The sequence below is a fragment of the Bos javanicus genome, chromosome 15 (assembly GCF_032452875.1).
Source record: "Bos javanicus breed banteng chromosome 15, ARS-OSU_banteng_1.0, whole genome shotgun sequence".
NCBI classification, from domain to species: Eukaryota; Metazoa; Chordata; class Mammalia; order Artiodactyla; family Bovidae; genus Bos; species Bos javanicus.
The window spans coordinates 40,398,345-40,423,480 of NC_083882.1; the positions used below are offsets into that span (position 1 = coordinate 40,398,345).

Consider the following 25,136-nt stretch of genomic DNA (forward strand, 5'->3'; position numbering starts at 1 on the left):
TTGTGGCACTGTCTTCCGGCCAGGCTGCTGCTGTTCAAGGTCTGTTTGCCTCAGACACTGAAGACTTCTCCTGCCTTTCAGGGGTCTGCAGCAGCAATCATGGCCAGGGTTCTTCCTGCCACAGTACAGTGCTCGCCATTTTTAACATAAATAATAGAAACCAAAGGGTGTACATGGGCTTCAGATATTTCTCCGCACGCTCTTCAGGGCTGCCATGTCTCCTGTTTCCTCGCCTGCTCTGGCTGTGCTCGATTCATTGTTGCTGGAACCCCTGACAGGGAAGGCTGAAAGGGACTAAGAATTTAGCTCTGCAGTCATTTCCTTGAGTCTCTGAAAAGCCCTCCCTCTCGTAATTAGCAGCCTCACTACCTCTGTGTCCTGCTTTTTCTCCCCTACTGTTGCAAAATCCATTTTCCCCGGCAGTAGAATCTCCCTTTTTGCCCAGCCAGAAGAATTTTTTAACTTCCCTGCTCAAATTTCAACCCAATAATCCTTCTCTAATGCACACCACCTTTTCCCCCCTTTAGACTGTCAAAGGCCCATCATTTCCCCATTTTCTCCTAATTTTTTATTCTTACTTGGACTTTTTGGCTCTCGGCCCTTTAGGACTTTTTCTTTTTTCTGCTTCAAACATTGTCTGCTAATACAGTATTCTTAGGCTCTTTTTCTCTTCATGTTGGGCTAGGATCCAATCCCAAACTGCCTTTGCTTAGTTATAGCTTCTTATCTTTTTTTTTTTTTAAGTCTCTCTACACTACTCAACACCACAAAGGGTGCTGGCTCCTGTCTTCACATCTTACCTTTCCAAACAAAATGAACAGAATTTGCTTATTCCCTCATCTTTCCTCAACTATAGATCACCCAAAAGTATTCCTTGTTTTGTTATGGCGCAAAAAGCAAAGGCAACAAAAGTAAAAAAAATAATAATAAATAAATTGAACTGCACCAAACTTAAAACTTCTGTGTATCAAAGGACAGAATCGGCAGAGTGAAAAGGCACCCCACAGAATGGAAGCACACATTTGTCAATCATACATCTGATAAAGGGTTAATACCCAAAATATATTAAAAATTCCTATAACTGAACAACAAAAAAATGAACTACCTGATTAAAAAACAGGCAAAGAGCTTGAATAGACATTTCTCCAAAGATACACAAATGGCCAAGGAGAACATGAGAAGAAGCTCACATCACTAATCAGGAGGGAAACATACATCAAAACCACAATGAGGGACTTTCCTGGGAGTCCAGTAGTTAAACTTCTCCTTCCAAGGCAGCGGTGCGAGTTCAATCCCTGATTGGGGAGCTAAGATCCCACATGCTTCAGGGCCAAAAAGCGAAACATCAAACAGAAGCAATACCGTGACAAATTCAGTAAAGACTTTAAAAATGTCCACACCCCAAAATCTGTAAAAAACACATACACACACAGTGAGATACCACCTCATACCCACTAGGATGGCTACTATGAACAAAACATGTGTTGGGGAGAATGTGGAGACATAGGAATTCTTGTGGTGGGAACATAAAATTGTATAGCCATAATGGAAAATAGTATGGCTGTTCCTCAAGAAATTAGAAATAGATTTACCATAAGACAGAGTAATTCCACCCCTGGGTATATGCCCAAAAGAACTGAAAGCAGGAACTCAAACTGATATATCTATGTTCATAAGAGCATTATTTACAATAGCCAGATGTCTAGGGACAGATGAATGGGTAAGAAAATCTGGTGTATATATATACATAATAGAATATCATTCACTCTTAGAAAGGAAATTCTGACACATACCACAACATAGGTAAACTTTGAGAACGTTATGCAAAGTAAAATAAGCCAGTCACAAAAAGACAAATACTGCATGGTTCTACTTATAGGAGCAGAAAGTAGAACAGTAGTTTCCAGGGTCTGGGATGGGCGAGGGGTAATAGGGAATAGCTGTTTAGTGGATATAGAACTTCAGTTTTACCAGATGAAAAAGGGCTCTGGAGATCAGCTGCACAGCAATGTGAATTTACTTAATACCACTGAACTCTGCACTTGAACATGGTTAAGATGGTAAATTTTATGTTATGTGTTGTTTAGTCATTCAGTCATGTCTGATTCTTTGCGACCCCATGGACTACAGACTGCCAGGCTCCTCTCTCTGCCCATGGGATTTCCCAGGCAAGAATACTGGAGTGGGTTGCCATTTCCTTCTCCAGGGCATCTTCCTGACCCAGAGATCGAACCCAGGTCTCCTGCTACCTAGGAAGCCCATGTTATGTGTATTTTACCACAATTAAAAAAAGAAAAAAAAAAACTTCTTGGTCACAGCCTGGTTATTTCACTAATTCATATACTAACTTGGGCAAGTTAATTCAATTTCTCCATGGTTCCATTTTTCTCATCTGTAAGTGGGATTAGTTAGTATCTACTCCAGAGGCCATTGTGAGGATTAACTACATTTCTATATGCAAAGTATTTAGAAAACTGCCTGACATAAAGTATTGTTCAGTCAATGTCAGTTATCACAGCAGTAATAATATTATTACAGTGTGTGAGATATTATTCGAAGCACTTCCCTATGTTAGGGAAGTAAGTCTTCAACCTACCCATCTTCCCTCCAACCTCCACCCCCAGTAAAGCTGAAATTTTACGGATGAGGAAACAGAGGCTCAGAAAGGTTAAATGATCTGCCTGGATCACATAGCCAGTGGGTGATGAACAAAGATTAAGTCTGGCTCCAATGAGGTCCGGTTGCTGAGAAGTAAGCAATCAGCACGCTGATTCCAAACCAAGATAGAACTGAATCTTCCATTCCAACTAAGAACTAGGCGGTGGGGGGAGGCTGTGGCAGGGATGGCTGAGAAGCTGGGCTCTGCTCCAGGCCAGCAACCCACCAGCTAAAGAATCCCAACTGTCTTGGTCCTCCTCCCACACCCATCCTGCCCCGGGGATGAGACCAGCTGGATCCAACAAAGAAAAATCAAGACAAGAGTGGGAAGTAGTCCCAGAGGTCACCATGGCCTTCCAGCAGATGGAAGAGCAGACACAGTGGTCAGGACCTGCCAGAGCACCCTTGTCAAGCCCACAGTGAGGGAATAAAACCCCACATCACCCAGAAAGTAGAAGCATTTATCATGGAAAAGGCAGAGAAAGCCCCCACCCCCTGCCTCAGACCCTCGATGGGCCCATGCTGTGCTTGGAGAACTTCTGAGAACAGGGCACGAATGCACTTTCTGGTTTTCCTCCAGACCAAGAGAGCCTGGGTCCAGCAAAAACCTTCCAATGACAGGCAGTCTAGGGTTTCTTCTTTTAAATAAGTGATTTCTCCTCCCCCTCCAGTCCCCAAGTCTTTTAAAATACCAATGCTGGCCTTGGGTGGTCTCTGGTCACTTGCCATTAGAACCTAGAGTCTCCAGTCCAGAGGCAAGGGTACCTACCATCTGGCCAGAGGTACCCCTGCTGCTTCCTCCTCCAGTGCTGCTGGCTGCAAGGGCATCTGGCCACCCAAGGGGACTCAGGTCAGGCTATGAGCAAGAAGGAGGGCTTGGCACCAGAGGGCCCTTGAAGCAAAAGAGATCCAGAAACAGGATTTTGACATTTGGGAAGGTTTTTTTTTCCCCCTTCCAACATTGGGAGGGGCTCTGTAAACACAAACTTAACTTGGGCCCTTGTCTGTGGGAAAAAAGCTTGAATAAATCCTCTCTCAGTGAAAAATCCCCCTCTTCTACCAATTGTTTTTTTTTTTTTCTTTCAATTGTTTTTTTAGAGTAGGCAAGTAATACATATTCATTGTAGAAAACAAATGAGAAACTGTAGACAAGAAAATTAAAATCACCCCAATCCTACCTCCCTAGTTTTAATCATTGTTAACATTTAGGTATATCCCTCCAGACTTTTTTTCAATGTAAATATAAATGTTTATACACATATAAGCATATACTTTCTGAAAATTTTTTAATATACTGTGGAAATCATTCCATGTCAGTAATACAGAACCGCATTGTATTTTTGATGATGTTATAGTATATGCAATATACATACGCCATGATTTACTTGATATCTATTAGACGTATAAGTTTATTTCAAGGTTTTTACAAGTATGAACAATGCTGTTATCCACACAGTGTTCATACCTTTGTCTAATTATTTTTAATGAATAAACTCCTGAAAGTGGAACCGCTGGACACAGCGGTGGAGGTCACTCAGGAGAACGAGGCGCCGCAGGGCAGGTGCGCGGAGCTGCAGGAGAGGATCCTGGAGACGGGAAAGATCATGGACGGGTTTGAGGGGACTGTGAACCACGCGATGGAGGAGCTCAGAAAGAGAAGGAACTTGTCAAGGCTCAGATCCAGAAGGTTCTGAAGGAGAAAGCTCAGCTGACGGCAGACCTGTACTACAAGGAGAAGTCATTCTTCGACCTCGTCAAGCCGTCTGAGAAACAGAAGAAGGTGATCGAAGGCTACGGCAGGAATGAAGAGTCGCTGAGGAAGTGCATTGAGGATTATACAGAGAGGATCAGGAAGGAGGGCCAGAAGTACCAGGTGCTGAAGGCCCAGGGGGAGGAGAAGCTTCCGCAGGCAAACAAGGAGATTGCCCAGGTCTGGAACAAGGCCCCGACAGACGCCCTGGCACTGCAGGTGGTCCTGAGGAAGGAGCAGATGCGAGTCTACTCGCTGGAGGAGGTGGTTGAGCAGAAGACTAAAGAGGATGAGCTGACCAGGATCTGGGATGACCTCACTTCCAAGATGGAGAGAATCTGACTTAGCAGCCCTACCTGTACTACCTTCCCTTCGTGGGTGTGTGTGTTTGTCTATCTGTCTAGGGTTTCCTTCTCTATTGATCTCAATTCGATTTTTAAACTAGGTTGCTTTTGGAAAAGACTGAATAAAGTTTCCCTTAAATCTAAAAAAAAAAAAATTTATGTCATACACATAAATCTCCCAACTCCAACTGTTTCACTGATATATACAAGTTTCCTTAAGTGAGGGACCTCTGCGCTATGCTCGTAATCTGAACCAGCCCTCAATTTTCTCAAACACAGTTCTCCATCATAAGCAGTTCCAAAAGAAAACTCCTTAAACCCCTTGTCTATGATCTCATAAATGACTAAGTGGCATTTAAAAGATACACAATTTTATTTTGACTTTAGTAATCCACTCAACGACTGAGTGGCTAAGCACAGCACAGCACAGTCCGCTAAAGAGAGACCCACGTGACAGGGGTACCAGGATACTTGCCACACAAAATATATTTGTACAAAATTAGACTTAACTACCCACCATCTGACACCCTCAACCTCTGCCTATCCATCCCTCTGTTCCTTCTCCCTTCTCCTTCATCCCTCCTTCCATCTATCCCATCCATCCACCCATCCATCCTTCTTCCTCTATCTTTCTTTTCAAATCACTCCCCTTCTTTCTTTTTCATCCCTGCCCTACTCTTTCTCCCTGCCTTCCTTATCGCCTCTTCTTTCCTGAAGCAGTTGGGACCCTGTATCAGAGCAGACAGTACTGGAGTTGCACGAAGTTTCCAGCTGCACGGAGAGCTGGAGAAGCTGTCTGTGAAATCCTCAGTCTTTGGTATTCATTATTTAAGTTCTGTGGAAATGGGTTCGCTTTGAAGTCTACTGACTCATCCTCCTCCTTAACTTCTTATTTCCTGTAAATGATCCATTAGTTTTTGGCAAGGTCCATGTCACACAGCATTCCCATCAGAAGGGGCTGTTCCGCAACCCTGGGCAGTGTGAACACTGCCTTTTGCAGTGGAACTGGAAGCATGATGGGGACGTGTAGACTCTGCTTTCTTAAAAGCTGCTTCAACCAGCCCTAACGCCGCCTCGAATTAATAATGTGAAACACATGCTCCATCTGCCTGCTAAAGGGTGACAAAGCCATTTATGTTCATAATGGCCAAAATTATTCTACAGATGAAAAGTTTTCTAAAGCAGCTCACATAGGCTAGTCAATCAGTCCCACCAAGGGGGAAAATTCCCCCTCAATCATCCCACTTGAGACCTCTTTGCCAAAACAGCCAGTTCACTGTGGCATTAAGATGTTGAAAGGGGGAAACAAATGGAGATTATAAACAGTTCTCATAAGTTTTCAAACTTTCTGCCCCTGGTAAGGCATGCATAGATTAGCGCCAACAGCTTAGTGGGAAAGGTCATGTGCCTTTTCACAAAGATCCAGGGAGCCACGCAGGACTCTTGTGGACTTCAGAAACTAAACAAATCAGTTACAAAGGGGCGGGGGGAGGGGAAGCAGTTCTTTAAGAAAAAAAACGAATTGGACTGGAAAAGTACTATAATCAGCAAAAAGCTAAATCTTTCCCCCTCCCCCCACGCCCACACTCCCTGCTCCCCACACGCGGCTGGTGGGAGCAGAAAGATAGTCCTTTGATACCAGAGCAAATAAAAGTTTGAATTACTGACTGCTCATGTTAATGCTGGATTTTACTACCACCATGTTTCAAAATGAAATTATTCTAACATCTATGCCTCAAATTAAGATCTGTGATAATATATATTACAGTTCAGAAAATGTCTTAGGTTCAGATGATGTAAAGGCTGATTCCCCTGGAGAGTAAACACTGGCCATTGTTTCTCAAGGGCTAAAACTCTCCTCATCCCTCCAAATAAATTTAAGTACTGATGACATCAGGGAGTGCTGCCCGGTTATCAAAGCACATCTGGGGTGGGGGTGGGGAGGGCAAGATAATGCCACTTAATAGTCAAAGTGGTGGAAACGTCTTAAACGCAGGGTTGTCAAAAGAGGGCTTTCTCCTATTATTTACAGATATGAAAGCCCTATGAGAAAGTTTAGCACACAACACATGAAATTTAACTCTCTCCACTCCACCACGTTGGAATCCTGGTTTCAAGTTTCCCACACCATCTTTACTCCTACGGGCCCGACAATGTCTTTTGGGGTGTATTATTCATAGATATCCAGAGCCCAAACACCCATCTGTGTAAGTACAGTTGGCAGCTCACTTCTCAGACATAAACTCTCCCCAAGTCCTGGAGTCCTCGGTGCTCCCTACTGGCCTCCGCACATCACTCATCAAAGTGGTGGGGGAGGGGTACGTGGGTGAAAAGCAAAGAGCTAAGCCTGCCCACCAGTGCCCAGGTGGGCTCCGCAGCCAGCCTTACATTCTAAAAGGAGCACAGCCCTTCATTCTATGGCATTAGGTCCTCTGACACAGCGGCAGGATGTCTCCTCCTCTCAGCAGCTCCACGAAGCAAAACTTCAGCAGCTTCCCCCAGGCACACTAAGGAGAGGTTCATTGTGAACAGGCAGCAAGGGTCAGCCACACCTCACACTTCTCTCCCGACCCCATCTTCGGGGCTAAGCAAATAATTCTACATGAGAAAAAAATATATATTTCCACTTTTAAAATTACATCTCACAATTCCTCTCACTTCTTATGAAAACAAGATCAAATGTTTGTAAGGACTCACTTGAATATATTTTCACTTTCCAAGCACAAAGTAGAGGACAAAAAAAAAAAAAAAGAAATTCTCAGCAGCCACAAGACAAGAACGCCTTTCTCCTTCCCTGCCAAATCCAAGCATTATGCACATAGAATGAACATGATGCAATAGAAACATCTCCAAATGCTTTCTGATACATTCTCTCATTTAATCTTGCGACTCCTTAATGCTCACATTTTAATTGCAGTCTTGGAGCCTTAAATTCCTCCAAAGGTGCTAAAATACGAAAGAATGTGAAGCATGATTTCATACTAACTAGAAGCAAGAGAGGATTTCAGGCCTCTTAAAATAAAAATCTATCTTCAAACCCCTCAGAGTCGGCATGAAACACAGCAAACTCAGTCTGCTGTCCCGAGGGAAGCAGGCTGCCGTAAAACGTAAGTAACTCCTCACTGGTACTGTTAGCTTTTTATGTGTTTTAATTTTAAAACCCGAGTATAATTATCTCTTATTTACTAGAGTCACAACTCTTGCCAAAGGGAACACAAACCACTTCTTTGGGGATGAAGTTGCTGACAAAGGTTTGACAAAGAAAAATAATTAATAGCTCCATGCTGACCCCAGGGTAAGTCTTGGAGCACAGCGAAGTGAACTGGCCAAGGATGAGCCGGGCATGGGCGCGTGATGCCCGGCCAAGGGCATGGCACACACCCGGTCCTGAGAAGCTTGGAGGCTTCTGAAGGGACTCAGGCTATGGGACAAAAGTATGAGAGGTTTTTGCACATCCTCCTTTAGTCATGGTTCTGTGTTGAAACTGCTTTGCGCTCCAGTTACAAACGCTCTCCTGTTTAAGAAAGCTGTGGATAGACAATTAATGCCTTTCAGCTGGGGCTGGAGTGTTCTCCAAGTTTGGTTCTGGGCTCTATGGTTTAGCATGCTCATTCTCAGAAATTCTGGCTAGAGAGCCTTTGGGATAGGGAGCCGCCAGGGCCAGTTTCCTGGAACCTGTCCGATAGGCACCTCACCTGATCACTGTCACATTTGGGGAGCCAAGCAGAAGGTGGGTGCAGGAGGATCATGAGCAGCTGGGTCAAAACCCTTAGGAGGAGGAGTCTGCCTCTTAAAACATGCGAGTTCAGAGATTCCATCTTAACTTTGCTCTTAAACTATAAAAGTCTTCTGAGTGCAAACCTCATACAATTCTAGCAGATACCCAGCCCCCACCCCCCGCATTTTCATTTGTCTACTGTGAGTGCTAGGAAGCTTGTAGCCCCAGAACTGTAAGATACCATCATCCTTTTTATCATTATTATTAATGATGGGTTTACTTGCAATACCATATCTTTCTGTCTCCTGCAATAATCCCATCCCATCCCCTGGAGCACGGACATGTTTCATGATTGGCAGCTATTTTAGATCCTTTTGGGGTGTGCTTGTGTGACTGACAAGACTTCAAGTCTTGAAGCCGGAAAGAATTTGATTTCCAGCCTTGACAAACCACTTAATGTGGCTGACCCTCAGCTGCCTCACCTATGAGCTCTTATCTTTGTAGCAGAACGGGTGAGGATTATGCTGCTTTAATCCCCCCTGGATGCCCAAGGGCAAGTGCCTGGCATGGGCATCCAGAGTGTAACATGGAGTAGGTACCCAATACACTAGAGCTACTCTTATTCTTATGAGTGTTAATAATACCAGCCACAAGGACAAAATTAAAGAGGTTACTGACCCCAGAGAAAAATTTCTAATTCAAACTTCATTATCTTAAATTAACTCAGCTATTTTTTTCCCCCTTCTCATAGAATTGAAAAAAAGCCCTGAGATTTTGGCTCCAATTTCTCAGTGATAATCTTGGCTTTAGTAATATCCATTAAGAGTTTCCAATCCAGGGAGAACTATTAACTCTGCAGTGGAAGCAGAAACTCGGATATCTGAATGAAGTGAAGGTCTGCTGGCAGTTGTAACGAGATCATTTGCTCCTGCAAATGTTATTTCTTGGCTATCGGTATCTTTTGTGCGAATTTCTGCAGGCAGAGATCTCGGGGGGAAAAAGACTGTCTGGGGCCCACACGTGTTTTCAGAACAGGCTGGTACATCCTGTCCTTGCTACAGAGCCTGGTACATCAGTAGCAAAACAGACCTCTCTTTGGACACACTTTTTTTTTGTGAATTCTGCAGGACTCAAGGCTGGCTGCTGAAGCCACCACTCAATCTTCCTCTCAGGCTGGGTCGGTGAGCTGCTCCCTGGAGCCCCCTGGTGGCCCTTTCCATGTTCACACCATGTACTCACACCCCTCAGGGGCAGGGAGAAAGTGGCTTTAAAAGAGCTACCCAAGGGGTGGTTACTGGCATCCTTCATCCACAGGGACACCCCCACATTTTTAGGATCAAGGAAACATGCTGTGTTAAGGCTGGTACAGACACAGCACCTCTCTTAAATGTCAGAGTCGTTCATTGAACAGCTAGCTCTCGAGCATTTACTGCATGCCAGGCCTCACACCGGGCATGAAGAATAGACAGGATTATGACTCAGTCCCTGCTCTCAAGAAGCTTCTGGCCCAGAGGGAGAGGTGGACCAATACCTGTACCAAGAAGGACAATACAGAGAGAAATGCCAAGTTTTGAGGGAACCCCGGGGACAGTGTCAGCCTCCTTAGGCAAAGTGGGAAGGACATCAGGGAGGAGGCAAGAGTTAACCTGGATCTCATAGGCCAAGAAGTAGCTGAACAGAGAAAGGAGGACAGGCATTCCAGAATCAATATACATCAATATACAATATACATCAATATAGAAGAATCAATATACATCAAGGCCCAGACTTCTTGGGGGACTGTGGTGAATTTGGAGGGCTCCCAGCAGGGAGAAGAGGCTAGAGAAGTGGGTGGGACAGGCTGAGAAGGATCTCATAGGCCACACCAAGGGCCCTGCTTATCTATCCGTGATTCTCCAAACTGTGCTTGAGAGTTCCCGCAGACATTTGATTCTAATTTCATGGATGCTGAAGCTAAAAGAACTCTGTGGTAGCCATCCACGATCCACTGACTGCAAATTCTTGCGTTTAACTCCAGGGTAACCAGGAGAGAAACATCAAATTCCAATACAGGGGCATCCTACAAAATATCTACAAAACACCAGTACTCCTGAAAGTCTGAGAGCCTGTCACAGGCAACAGGAGCCTAATTCCTTAGAGGAGCCTAATTCCATTTCTGAGTGACAATTAAATGTAATATGCCGGGACTTCGCTGGTGGTCCAGTGGTTAAGACTCTGCACTTCCAATGCAGAGGTCCCAGGTTCGATCCCTGGTCAGGGAACAGGATTCTGCATGCCACAACTAAGACTCAGTGCAGCCAAGTAAATAAGTATTCTAAAAACTAAAATAAAATGCTATCACACTTAAAAAAAATAATAAATGTAATCTGCTATCCTGGATGCAATTTTGCAACAGATAAATGACGTTCCTAGGTGAAAACTAGGAAATAAAGTACAAAGCCTAGTTAATGATTATGTATCGATCTTGGTTCATTAATGGTAACAAATGTGCCATACTAGTGTAAGATGTTAACAATTAACAATAGGGGAAACTCTATGCAAGGCAAATGGGAATTTCTGTACTCCTCAAAATTTTTATAAGTCTGAAGTGGTTTGAAAAAATAAAATTAATTTTTAAAAAGTTCTGTGTTCATACAGATAGCCAAACTACTGTCTGCAATGGGTTGTATAATTAAATATTAATTATACAACTGTATAATAAAATGATAATACATGTTACACATGAGAACTTAGAAGATTGATTCATATTCTAGTAATAAGAGCCAACATTTTATTGAGCTCAGCCAGGCACTCTCCTAAGTAATCACTTCTGATCTCCAAAAGAGCCCCACGCACTAAGAACTGCCAACATCCCATTTTACAGGTGAGGAAATGAAGACAGCAATTAGACAACTTGTTGGAATTATATAAGTGGCAGAGTCTGGATTTGAACCCAGCTCTGTCTGATGCTAGAGTCCGGATACTTAATGACAATTCTATACTTTACTGCCTCCTGGTATTCAGCTTTATATACTGATATTTCACTGAAAAAAAATGCATTGATTTTACTATTCTTTTTAAGGTTTAAAACCACAGTTATAAATGGGATGATAAGAGGAGGGGGATTTCCAGTCAATGAGGGACTAGGTCAGAGCTGGTGGTTGGTGTTGGCGCAAATGTTCTGACAGTTTCAGTGTGAAGGATGGACTAGCATAGGCTGGGCCCCTGCTGCAGAGATATTCTAGCAACATCTCCAAAAGGAGGAGGAGAGGCAATCAGAGAGAATGAACTTCCCTAAAAGGATAAAGCGAAGGCCCTTGCTTTATACAGGAACCCTTTGTATCCAGCCCCAACCAATCATACCCCAGGCATTGCTGAGCCCCTAACTTGTGCCTGGACAGGTCTGCCTCCAGGAGCTCCTCTTGGCTGCCTCCACAGACAGGACCTGATGATTAGTAAAGGGAAAATAAGAGCAGTCCAAGCAAGGAGGCAGCTGGCCCAGAGCCCCCCAGAGGAGGGGCAGGGTCTGAGAAGGGGTGTTAGTGGGGGCAGGGGGAGGGCTGGGGTGCCTCATGGAGGAGGCCTGGGGGCTGGGCCCAGGGCAAGCCCACCCCTCCCTGCAGTCCTTGTGTCTGGGTCACCAGCCAAGGGGATTGGAGCTGAGAGCCCAACCTCTCACCACCAGCTCAGCCGCTTCCCCTGCCCTCCCAGGTCAATGAAAAGCAGGCCTCATTTCACTTCTGTACTTGAGAGGCTGCCATGTGTCACCAGAGGCACATATGGAGTTTGGTACCCCTAGAGGTTGTGGAAAATACCAGAAAGTCTCCTAGACCGTCAACTTCTCCAGAGTCGTCTTATTTAGCCTGGCATGCCGTAGGCATCCATCAATAGATGGTGAACTAAACGGAAATCTTAAAATGCATGCGTCATAGGTCATACTGGAGTGAACTGAACTGGAGTTTGGAATATTTAGTACAAAATCTTTACCACATACTTAGAGGCTTGAAACAACACAAGTTCACTATCTCACAATTCTGGCCGTCGGATGTCCAAATGGGTTTTTCACTGGACTCAAATCAAGATGTTGGCAGGGGATTTCCCTGGTGGTCCAGTGCTTAAGAGTCTGCCTGTCAATGCTGGGGACGTGGGTCCAATCCCTTGTCCGGGAAGATGTCACGTGCCACAAGGCAACTAAGCCCGTGTGTCACAACTGAAGATGACATGCTCTGGACCTAAGTGCTGCAACCACTGAAGCTTGAGCGCCTAGTCTCTGCCACAGGAGAAGCCACCACAGGGAGAAGCCCCTGCTCACCACAACTAGAGAAAGCCCACGCACAGCATCCAACACCCAGAGCAGCCAAAAAAAAAAAAAAAGATGCTGGCAGGGTTGCATCCCCTCCAGAGGCTCTAGTTTTTGTTGTTCAGTTGCCCAGTTGTGTCCGACTCAGCAACGCCATGGACTGCAGCAGGCCAGGCCTCCCTGTCCCTCACCATCTCCCAGAGTTCGCCCAAGTTTATGTCCATTGCATTGGTGATGCCATCCAACCATCTCATCCCCATCACCCTCTTCTCCTTCTGTCTTCAATCTTCCCCAGCATCAGGGCCTTTTCCAGTGAAAAAGCTCTTTGCATCAGGTGACTGAAGTATTGGAGCGTCAGCTTCAGCATCAGTCCTTCCAATGAGTATTCAAGGTTGATTTCCTTTAAGATTAGCTGGTTGGATCTCCTTGCTGTCCAAGAGACTCTCAAGAGTCTTCTCCAGCACCACAGTTCGAAAGCATCAATTCTTCGGTGTTCTGCCTTCTCTACGGTCCAGCTCTCACAACTGTACATGACTACTGGAAAGATCAAAGCCTTGACTATACGGACCTTTGTTGGCAAAGTGCTGTCTTTGCTTTTTGACACACTGTCTAGGTTTGTTGTAGCTTTCCTGTCAAGAAGCAATCATCTAAGGCTCCGAGGGGAATGTAAAAGGTTCTATTTCCTTGCCTTTTCCAGCTCTGTGGCCCCCTGCACTCCTGAGCTCGTGGCTGCTCCCCCATCTTCAAAGTCAGTAACACTGTCTCTCTCTGACCTTCCTCCATGGTCATGTCTCCCTCTGACTCCCTTCTGCCCTGCTCTTCCTCTTTTAAGGATTATTATGATTACACGAAGATCATGGCATCTGGTCCCATCACTTCATGAGAAATAGATGGGGAAACAGTGGAAACAGTGTCAGACTTTATTTTTTTGGGCTCCAAAATCACTGCAGATGGTGACAGCAGCCATGAAATTAAAAGACGCTTACTCCTTGGAAGGAAAGTTATGTCCAACCTGGGTAGCATATTCAAAAGCAGAGACATTACTTTGCCAACAAAGGTCCGTCTAGTCAAGGCTATGGTTTTTCCAGTGGTCATGTATGGATGTGAGAGTTGGACTGTGAAGCAAGCTGAGCACCAAAGAATTGATGCTTTTGAACTGTGGTGTTGGAGAAGACTCCTGAGAGTCCCTTGGACTGCAAGGAGATCCAACCAGTCCATTCTGAAGGAGATCAGCCCTGGGATTTCTTTGGAAGGAATGATGCTAAAGCTGAAACTCCAGTTCTTTGGCCACCTCATGTGAAGAGTTGACTCATTGGAAAAGACTCTGATGCTGGGAAGGATTGGGGGCAGGAGGAGAAGGGGACAACAGAGGATGAGATGGCTGAATGGCATCACTGACTTGATGGACGTGAGTCTGAGTGAACTCCAGGAGTTGGTGATGGACAGGGAGGCCTGGCGTGCTGCAATTCATGGGGTCGCAAAGAGTCGGACACGACTGAGAGACTGAACTGAACTGAACTGATGATTACACTGGACCCATCTGGATAACTCAGGACACTCTCCCTATTTTAAGGTCTCACCTTAAAATGAAATTAACAACGTTAATTCCATTTGCAACCTTAATTCTCCTTGGCGATATAAGGTGACATAGTTACCAGTTCCAAGGGTTAGGGCATGGACATCTGTGGAGTGCCATTACTCAGTCTACCACAGACTTCATCTTTTAAGGTCAAACTGTAGGAGACCACCAGTGTTTTGCCAAAAGGTGAAAATATTCGTTAACACTTATCAAGCACCTACTGCATACAAGGCACACCACTAAGTACTTTTGCATATATTATCTTATTTAGTTGCAGTTAATGTTCAAAGAGTAGTAGTAACTACCACTCCTAGTAAACCAGATCATGTTATTCACCTCTAAAATCCTCTGATAATTTTCCATATGTTTTAGGGGAAAACTCAGGCTTCTGGCGGCCCCATGGGATCTAACTTTGGCCCGACTCCCAGCTCCATCTCCCACCAGCTTCCCCTCGACCTCCAAGCTTCAACCATGGGAGCCTTATCAGTTCCTTGAACTTCTGTGGCTGCACCTGCAGACCCCTCTTTCTGTAACGTTCATCCCCAAGATTGTCGACCCTCTCTCATTATTCAGATCTCTAGCCTATTCACTGCCACATCTCCAACTCCTAAAATAGTGCTTAGCACATAAGGCACAGGATACACATTTATAAATGAACTAATCTGAATTATGTCAGTGAGGAAATGAGGTGATAAGGCCAAGTTCACAGAGCTAGTCAGCTGGAATTCCAACTCAGAGCATACTCAACACCCCAGCCTCTCAACAAGCCACCCCCAAGCTTCTCATCAGACACCGCTCGGCCAGCTGGGCGGTGCAGGGATGAAAACACCAGATCGAGCTCTTGAGCAGTCCCCTGCTCACTGGACGGCAGTGAAATAGTGACACAACCCGCTGGCCAAGCACCACGGCCCAATCAATCAGCGAGCCTAACGGAGACTGGTCTGCACACTTGGCTGGGAGAGCTACGAAACCAGATCGGGAGAAGACATGGTCACGGCAAACCAAGAATTCCTTATCGGGGGAAAACAATCCAAATGAACTTTTGGGCTAATCTAGTGGAATTGAGGCCTCCGAAATGAACCTTAAAAAAGAAAAAAGTTCCAGTCTGCAAAGGAAGTGATTTTTCCGTATTCTAACAATCAGAAATATGCTTTTTAAACATCAGAATTTTCATTCCACGTTGCTGTCATTTGGCGGGACTTTAAACAGATGACCTTATGCTTTCCTATGGGCGACAGCAACAGCAGTCCTGGAATGCCATTAGTTCAGTGCATGACAGGGAGGCCGTTGCATCACGGATTCAGAGACTGAAATCCCGAGCAAGCTAACCACATTGAAGAACTCTTTTAAAATTCCTTGCAGGAGCTCTGAAGAACCAAACACATTAGCAGTGAGCCAGCAACCATCAAGAGAGCACTGTAACAATGGCACCAATATAGGAGGACTTTTGACCCTTCTCATATTCCTTCTTGTCCCAACTGTAGATAAGAGAAATAGGAGGAGGGAATGAAGAGAGTGGAAGACCACGCCAGGCCCACCACCCACTCCCATGCCGGAGCTGTGGGGCAGGCTGGGCCAGGGGGAGTGGAAGAGCATGGAATTGGAAGGGAAGCTGAAGTTTTGATTTCAGACTGGACTAGGCCTTCATACCTACAAGTGAGTCCTAATTCCTTAAATGTCCTCATAGCTGGACACGCAATCCACCTAAGATGTCACAGAGCATGATTTAAGGCAGTGCTCGGGGTAGGGAGAGCTCTTTCCTGACTGAATTCCAATGGAAGTCAGCTGATTCAATAAATTTGTTACAGGATAAAAATCAAACGACCAACAGAATATCATTTTTCAGCTAGCAAATTTATAAGGTAAAAAACAAAAGAACACCCAGTTTTGATAAGAGAACCGAGTATCCCCAAATACTTCTGGTATGTCTTAGCCCATTCAGGCCACTATAACAAAATACTACAGTCTGGGTGGCTTATAAACTACAAAAATTTAATTCTCATGGTCTGGTGACCCAAGTCCAAAGTCAAGGCACCAGCCTGGCCAAGTTCTCTGGTGAAGACTGTCTTCCTGGTTCATAACTGGCCCCTTCTCCCTGTGTCCCTTTATGTGGAAGAGGCTAGAGATCTTTCTGGACTCTCTTTTATAGGCATTAGTCCCACTCATGAGGACTCTACCCTCATGACTTAAGGACCTACCAAAGGCCTCACCTACTCATACCACAACACCAGGTATCAGGAGTTCAGCAGATACATTTCAGAACAGAAACATTCAGACTACAGCTGGTTTACAAATCAGAACAAATGTTCTTGGGCAGTGCCTCTCACACTGCAATGTACACAAGTCACATGGACATCTAGTTAAGATGCAGATTCTGATTCAGTAGGTCTGGGGTGAGGCCCAAGAATCTGCCTTTCTCATAAGCTACCCAGTTGAAGCTGCAAGACTTCGGCCACCTGATGTGAAGAGCCAACTCATTGGAAAAGACCTTGATGCTGGGAAAGAGTGAGGGCAGGAAGAGAAGGGGACAACAGAGGATGAGATGGCTGATGGCATCACCAAGTCAATGGATGTAAGTTTGAGTAAACTCTGGGAGATGGTGAAGGACAGGGAAGGCTGGTGTGTTTCAGTCCATGGGGTCAGAGAGTCAGACATGACTTAGTGACTGAAAAACAGCAACCACAACTTGGTTATACTGATGGCATTGGTACAAGGATCACACCTTGAGAAGTTTAGAGAAAATCTGACCAAGTGTATCAAAAGCCTTAAAATCTTTATTACTTTTGACTCAGTAATTCTTCACTAATGATATATTCTAGGGACTAATAAGTTGCTGCTGCTGCTAAGTCACTTCAATCGTGTCCGACCCTGTGTGACCCCATAGACGGCAGCCCACCAGGCTCCCCCATCCCTGGGATTCTCCAGGCAAGAACACTGGAGTGGGTTGCCGTTTCCTTCTCCAATGCATGAAAGTGAGAAGTGAAAGTGAAGTCGCTCAGTCGTGTCCGACTCCTAGCAACCCCATGGACTGCAGCCCACCAGGCTCCTCCGTCCATGGGATTTTCCAGGCAAGAGTACTGGAGTGGGGTGCCACTGCCTTCTCAAAAGATGTAGCCAAAGATGTTTATCACAAATGTTACATCTACAGTGGAAACTGGATACAACCTAAGTATCTGACAACAGGGAAATTTATAAACAAATTATGGTAAAGCCATTTGGTGAATAAAACAATATAGTCATATCAAGTTCTTATATAATGTTTGGTGCTGCTGTGAAAAAAATATTCATGACGTGAGAAACAAAAAGATAAAAATACAAAGATGGGTTAGTTTTGTGTGTCAATTTGTCTAGGCTATAGTACCCAGTTAATGAATCAAAAGCTAGATGTTGCTGTGAAGGTATTCTATAGATAGGATTAACACTAAGTGAAAAAGATTACCCTCTGTACTGTGGGCGGATCTCATCAGTTCAAGGCCTTACAAACACAAACTGAGATTTCCCAGAAAAGAGGAGATTTTGCCTCAAGACTCAGCATTAACTCTTGCCTGAGTATTCAGCTTGCTGGCCTGCCTTATAGGTTTCAGATCTGCCAATCCTATAAACATGTACACCCACTCCTTGAGATAAATCTCTTCAGATATATGTGTATGTCTGTGTGCATCTCTTAGTACAAATGCTTATGTGTGTATGTTATATGTCTGTATGCGTGTATATATATACACAACACACACATACAGATATATCTCCATTGGTTCTGTTTCTATGGAGAACCCCGACTGATACACAGCATGAGTCTACTTCTGTTAAAAACATTTATGTTACAAATTACATTGCAAAAGCTTGAGTCCCATAACTGAATATACAGTATGATTTTTATTTTATTGTTAAAATATTAGATATATGAACGAGAGAGAAAACATCCAAACATTAGCAATAAAAAGACTATGGTTTATTTTAACGTTTGTCTTGATATTTAATATTTTTTTAAATTTTTATAAGCATGTGTTTCTTTTATGATCAGGGAAATCATAGTTACAATCTGCTTTGCATTGAACACTGCAATTTCAGTGTCCACTGAGAGGGAGACGACACAGTTTTAGGCAATCTGAAGAAGAGCACGCCCTTCTTCACCATTTCACCTGCTTCTCAAGTCACAAACTATATTCTCCGCATTTCCTCCAGACCTGTCCCAGCCCTTTTTTTGTGTGTCCCGTTTGGCCTCCTGCCCTGTCCTTCATTATCTCAAATAAAAAACCCATTAGATGGGCAAGGCAGTGACTTTCATTATCTTTGTTTTATAAACGAGGAAACTGAGGCTAAGAGGGTTTAAGTGGTTTGTACATAGATACCCAGCTGGTAATTGACATAGCCCAGATTCCTTTCTTTGTAAACTGGAAAACCAGGCACATGGGAGTGATTTTCATTACTGTTCCCATATGGACCGTGTGAGAACCATGTCAATTATATTCTGAGGTCTTCTCCCTGGCCTGCCACAGCCTTCCTCAGTGACTGCAGACAATGGCTCATTAATCTCTAGATGAGACGTGGATGGCCAGGGTCAGGTGCCAGGACCAAAAGGACTCTGGGTTTGGCCACACGTCCAAGCACCCTGGCCAGGGCCTCTGATGACTCAAGCCCCACAGCTGGAAGTGAGCAGGACCACCCGCACTGCCCCAAATGGGGCCAAACTCAGTGCTTTCTTTCCAGTCCCCACCTAGTGATTGGCGCAAGGTCCTGGCCATCTGCCATCCCATGCCCATGAGGGATGGCCCCACTGCAGAAGACTTAGGCTACAAAAGCAATTCCAACTGCTGGCAGCATCAAGTTCTTGGACTGGGCTCTAGCATGAAGGGCTTTCCTTCTCCCCCCCATCCTGGGCCTGCTGAGACTGAGAGTACTCTTGAATCCCATTAGGACTGGATCCCTTCCCTGGAACCCCGACACCCACCTTGGCATCCCCAGGGAGCAGGGTCTGCGTGTACCATGATCCCTACCACAAATGGGCTGATCTTCCCAAATCGTGAGCCCATCACCTCCAGCACGAGCGCCCCAGGATGTCCTGCTGTCACCTGCAACCCCAAGACCTAAAGGCCATCCAGGCTGGAATAACACTTGGCTGTTTGCTGAACACATGAATAAACAAACTACACACAGGCCATAACTCAGGTCCTGGCCAGCCTCCTATCTAAGCGCTTCCTAGTGATTAAAAGAAGAAGTGCTATATTAAGTGGTAAGCCAGTTAGATGGCTTTGTGGGGTGCAAATTTATAAGAAATTCTAAAACATCCCTGGAATAAATTGGAAATACGGTACCAGTTAACTCGAGTTTCCACACTGCTTCCTCCATACTGATAAAACATAATGGGTCCCTCTTTGTCAAAGAAGATGATGCACTTGGTGGGATGGGGAGGAAAGGCACAGTCCTCTTGGAAAGCTACTTTGGATAAAGCTGTTTGCACTGCCCAATGAGCGAACTGCAAGGTGTAACAAGAGGCCACACCACCAAGCCTGAAACCAGCGAGCTGACAGGATCCTGAGTTCAGCAGGTCCAGGTCTGCTGAAATTTAAAAACCAAACTAACCCTAGCCATTAGACCTATTTAGGGGAATAAGTGATATATCTGAGTAACTATTAAACTCTCTTTTTAAATATTTTTCAAGATGTTGCTTAACTCAGAAAATGATGCAAAATAAAAATACTGTAATCCCTTTGTCTTATTGTGAAGACAAAGAAACAGCCTTGCTAGTTTCATTTATATAAATGCCAGCCTCTCCCCATCCACCCTACATAAATACTGAACACATACTTGAGTTATTTGGTCTGATATTGGCCTGAGTCCCACAGCAGAACCCCTCAGGCCACAGGGGAAATGTCCAGAGCATTGGCTGGGGAACACAGTGGGGGCTTCGATCAGCTTCTGATTATAAGCTCTCCACCCCGAGGGTGTGGAGGGTCCCCGTGCCCTTAGAGGACTAATCAGGGCACCTGCTCTCTATCCAGGTGACATCAAAGCCACAGAATCCTGCTCATGGCAAAACTGGAAAACCAAGAGGATCCCTCTCCCTGTCTTTCCACACCCTTGTCTTCAATAAAAGAGGTGGGGGAAGGGGAAAATAAAGGAGAAGGCAGAGTGAAGCAGGGGTTCCCCAAAGATGCCTTGGAAAGAGAGAGAGAAGAGGAAACTAAGAAAAGTGGACAGGATCCTAGTGATGGCCCCCGCCTTCCTGGCCTCTGTGAGAAGGGAGGAAGGCTGCCAGACATATGCTGGCGGGGTTGATGGCATGTGCTTCAGCACAAAGATTTAATAGGCAGAGCTAATAGAGCAGGATTGAGAAATGCCTTCTTCGTTGCGCCAAGTACAGTACAGAAAAGTTGCCATCAGCATCAGAAAATGTATTCGGGTTTCTGGGACTGAGTTAAGGTCCAACATGGAGACTCAACCACTGAAACACAAAATCAGAAAGGTATTAAACTTTGAGATGCAGGGCCAGACCCAGGAGAAAAACAAGCTCCTTCTTATGTACATACGTATTACCTGCAACAAAGCAGAATATACACATTGATATCCCTTTGGAACTGTGAGGAAAGGCAACAGCTCATGGCTTCATTTTTACTGAGAGCTTATTATGTGCCAGGCACTGCTCTATGTGCCTGACATGTATTAATTCATTATATTTCTCACATCATGAGAAACATACCAGCAGTATCTCCTTTGCAGAAAGAAAGCAAGCTGAGACACAATAAGGTTAAGTCATTTTCAATTTTCCAGAAGTGCCACTGAGAATAAGCAAGAGCAATCCTGTAGAAGATTCTGTGACCAAGGGAGAAAAGAGGAAGTTAATTACATAGTATCCATCAAATTAGCTGGGGACTTTCCTGGTGGTCTAGTGGTTAAGAATCTGCCTTCCAATGCCGTGGATAAGGGTTCAATCCCTGGTTGGGGAACTAAGATCCCATACGTCTCAGGCAACTAAGATCATACGTCACAACTAGAGAAGCCTATGTGCCACAACTAAGAGTTGATGCCAAAAAAAAAAAAAAGTTTTTTAGTTAACACCCACTGAGCCCTTACCATGTGTTGCTCCAAATCCACTCTCTACCATAGCTGGGCTGGACCAGTGGATGAGATGTTTATCCCCTGGCTCCCTCCCTGCTGGGCCATGGTTTGCTCTTCTATAGCTACAGCTTTCTTCCCAGCTGCTGGTCAGTGCCCCGTCCCTTGCCCCTTAAAGGCTCATGGGTAGGATCTGTTCCTAGCGGTTGTCGGCCCTGGAGTGCCTTGCCATCCTTGGTTTCCTTCAACTCCACCCACATCACTTGGGTGGAGTGATGAAGGTCCCTTCATCACTCTGATTACCTCATCATGGATGCCAGCTGCTCCCCTCCAGGCTCTCAACTGATACGTGAAATTCTGAGCTCTTACCATGCATTGTTAATTCCCACATCAAACCTTGTAGGTGAAATTATTATCCTCATTCTACTACAGGTGGGGAACTTGAGAATTCTTATGGGTTGACTCACTGCCCAAAATCATACAGCTAGTTAAGTGGCAATGTCTGGGTCTGACGTATGCAATTGTATTTCTAGGCATCCACTCTCCTTAACCACTATGTAGTATTGGCCCACTAACCTAAATTGCATCAAATGTCTTAGCTTACTGGACTGTCTTGGTTGTTCTATTTTAGTAAAAGGAAGACACATTTTTAGTGCCATTAAACACCTGACCTGCGATGATGACTTCCCAATCCTATTGCTCCCCAAAGGCACTGGTCTACCACTGGGCATAAAAGAGAGCTGGTGGTGAATAACTATATTACAAAAAAAATCAATCTTTATAAAGCAGGGGATATGTAACCCCATGGACTATATAGTCCATGGAATTCTCCAGGCCAGAATACTGAGTGGGTCGCCTTTCCCTTCTCCAGGGGATCTTCCCGACCCAGGAATCAAACCAGGGTCTTCTGCATTGCAGGCAGATTCTTTACCAACTGAGCTATCAGGAAAGTCCATCCTATTTCCCAGATGATCCTATATAATTCAGCACAACAATCACCAGCTTCAAAGACTCATAATCAATGTGAACATCAATGCCACAGAAGCTGGGCAGCTCCAGCATTTTCCACTGAATGATGTATGCTGCAAAATACTTATTTTGCAAGAGGTTAATAGATGCTTCTTGAAATGTAGGATCCTACAGGAAAAGTTTTATAAACATTGTATCCTATATGTTACTTAGCTCCTGCTTTAGAAATTCAGAGAGAGTATTAAGCCTTGATAGGAAGAAAATAAGTTCCTTTAACCTAGCTTTTTCTAAACTAATTTGAACATTGTGCATTTTTTTTTTGAGTGGATGCTTATTAATAGCTTTCCTAAGTATAAAATTCCTAAGTATGCAAAGATGAGCTCGATAAAGGACAGAAATGGTATGGACCTAACAGAAGCAGAAGATATTAAGAAGAGATGGCAAGAATACACACAAGAACTGTACAAAAAAGATCTTCATGTCCCAGATAATCACGACGGTGTGATCACTGACCTAGAGCCAGACATCCTGGAATGTGAAGTCAAGTGGGCCTTAGAAAGCATCACTACGAACAAAGCTAGTGGAGGTGATGGAATTCCAGTGGAGCTATTCCAAATCCTGAAAGATGATGCTGTGAAAGTGCTGCACTCAATATGCCAGCACATTTGGAAAACTCAGCAGTGGCCACAGCACTGGAAAAGGTCAGTTTTCATTTCAATCCCAAAGAAAGGCAATGCCAAAGAATGCTCAAACTACCGCACAATTGCACTCATCTCACACGCTAGTAAAGTAATGCTCAAAATTCTCCAAGCCAGGCTTCAGCAATATGTGAACCGTGAACTTCCTGATGTTCAAGTGGTTTTAGAAAAGGCAGAGGAACCAGAGATCAAATTGCCAACATCCGCTGGATCACGGAAAAAGCAAGAGAGTTCCAGAAAAACATCTATTTCTGCTTTATTGACTATGCCAAAGCCTTTGACTGTGTGGATCACTATAAACTATGGAAAATTCTGAAAGAGATGGGAATACCAGACCACCTGACCTGCCTCTTGAGAAATCTGTATGCAGGTCAGGAAGCAGCAGTTAGAACTGGACATGGAACAAGAGACTGGTTCCAAATAGGAAAAGGAGTACGTCAAGGCTATATATTGTCACCCTGCTTATTTAACTTATATGCAGAGTACATAATGAGAAACGCTGGGCTGGAAGAAACACAAGCTGGAATCAAGATTGCTGGGAGAAATATCAATAACCTCAGATATGCAGATGACACCACCCTTATGGCAGAAAGTGAAGAGGAACTCAAAAGCCTCTTGATGAAAGTGAAAGTGGAGAGTGAAAACGTTGGCTTAAAGCTCAACATTCAAAAAACGAAGATCATGGCATCCGGTCCCATCATTTCATGGGAAATAGATGGGGAAACAGGGGAAACAGTGTCAGACTTTATTTTGGGGGGCTCCAAAATCACTGCAGATGGTGACTGCAGCCATGAAATTAAAAGACGCTTACTCCTTGGAAGGAAAGTTATGACCAACCTGGATAGCATATTCAAAAGCAGAGACATTACTTTGCCAACAAAGGTTTGTCTAGTCAAAGCTATGGTTTTTCCTGTGGTCATGTATGGATGTGAGAGTTGGACTGTGAAGAAGGCTGAAGAGCGCCGAAGAATTGATGCTTTTGAACTGTGGTGTTGGAGAAGACTCTTGAGAGTCCCTTGGGCTGCAAGGAGATCCAACCAGTCCATTCTGAAGGAGATCAGCCCTGGGTGTTCTTTGGAAGGAATGATGCTAAAGTTGAAACTCCAGTACTTTGGCCACCTCATGAGAAGAGTTGACTCATTGGAAAAGACTCTGATGCTGGGAGGGATTGGGGGCAGGAGGAGAAGGGGCTGACAGAGGATGAGATGGCTGGATGGCATCACTGACTCGATGGACGTGAGTCTGAGTGAACTCCGGGAGTTGGTGATGGACAGGGAGGCCTGGCGTGCTGCGATTCATGGGGTCACAAAGAGTTGGACACGACTGAGCGACTGAACTGAACTGAAGTATGAAATTAAATAATTTCCATTCTCAATTCCCTTAATGTCTATGTATTTTAGCTAGTTAAAATTATTTGCCCTTATGGTAACTATAGGTTCCAATTAGGGTCTTTTGCATTGCCTAAAAATATCCACCAACCCTGCAAGGGGACTGGAGGTTTGTTAAGGTGAGAATCACCTGCAGTAGAATATTCTGGTGCCACTACCACTGCTACACCTGCCGTTGGCACAGACTTTGAAAGGGCACACGGAGAAATCACATCTCACTGACAGATATCTCCTGATACTAATTGTTAAAAGTGAAACGTTGCTCAGTTGTGTCTGACTCTTTGTGACCCCATGGACTATACAGTCCATGGAATTCTCCAGGCCAGAATACTGGGGTGGGTAGCCTTTCCCTTCTCCAGGGGATCTTCCCAACCCAGGGATCAAACCCAGGTCTCCCGCATTGCAGGTGGATTCTTTACCAGCTGAGCTACAAGGGAAGCCCAAGAGTACTGGAGTGGGTAGCCTATCCCTTCTCTAGCAGATTTTCCCAACCCAGGAATCGAACAGGGTCTCCTGCACTGCAAGAGGATTCTGTACCAGCTGAGCTATAAGGGAAGCCCAATATTAATTAAGCGCTCTCAACATATCCCTTTAAGGGAAACACAGGTCCACATCTATTGCCAGACCTCAGCCTGAACCGCTCCTCGGGCCCCACTTTGCCCACACTGCTAGTGAAGCACACAGCGCATGGGAATACGGT

General features: G+C 44.7%; 1 protein-coding gene and 1 non-coding gene across 2 annotated transcripts in view; one reads left to right on the forward strand and one right to left on the reverse strand.

Annotated features, from left to right (window-relative positions):
* PARVA (parvin alpha) overlaps window positions 1-25,136 on the reverse strand; it is a 180,669-nt gene that overhangs the window by 132,741 nt on the left and 22,792 nt on the right. The window lies entirely within an intron of this gene.
* On the forward strand, window positions 10,659-10,731 carry TRNAG-UCC (transfer RNA glycine (anticodon UCC)). The gene has a single exon. It is a non-coding gene; the product is annotated as a tRNA-Gly (tRNA).